Source organism: Teleopsis dalmanni, chromosome X (genome assembly GCF_002237135.1).
Source record: "Teleopsis dalmanni isolate 2A chromosome X, ASM223713v2, whole genome shotgun sequence".
Lineage (NCBI taxonomy): Eukaryota > Metazoa > Arthropoda > Insecta > Diptera > Diopsidae > Teleopsis > Teleopsis dalmanni.
Genome location: NC_051848.1, coordinates 261,688 through 262,522, shown reverse-complemented (window position 1 = coordinate 262,522; position 835 = coordinate 261,688).

The following is an 835-nucleotide window of genomic DNA, read 5'->3' as shown; positions in this document are numbered from 1 at the left end:
TTTATTTATTTTATTTTATGTTATTTTATTTTATGTTATGTTATGTTATGTTATGTTATGTTATGTTATGTTATGTTATGTTATGTTATGTTACGTTATGTTATGTTATGTTACGTTATGTTAAGTTATGTTATGTTATGTTATGTTATGTTATGTTATGTTATGTTATGTTATGTTATGTTATGTTATGTTATGTTATGTTATGTTATTTTATTTTGTTGTTATGTTATGTTTATGTTATGTTATGTTATGTTATGTTATGTTATGTTATGTTATGTTATGTTATGTTATGTTATGTTATGTTATGTTATGTTATGTTATGTTATGTATATGTGAGTGCCTAAATGTAATAGTAATATTCAAGTCTAAATATTAGTGACTCATTCAATAAATAGGTACAGAAGAATGACAACGGACATTAATGAAAGATTACAATTACGTACCAATTCTGTAGGGTTAATTGAAAACAAAAGCCTTTAATCTTTTTAAATATAGTTGTATTTTAAACGGACAAGTCTATTCATAATCAAATGTTCCATTTACTTAAAAAATATAATAGAATTAAATAATTCAAACAATTATACGATATCAAATAAAATGTTAGCTGGTCGCTTAGTTTTTTCAATTTCAAATATACATAAGGATATATAGATATATCAAATTCTTCTAATGCAGTATGAAAGATTGTGAGCATCATATACATATATTTTAACTAAATAACAAAATAATAGTTATTTATTAAAAATAAAATAATTAAATAAGATGCGCTCATTCTTTTAAACACTATAAAAAAATCGATTTACAAATCCATGAATTGGTTTGTGTGGTTTAGATC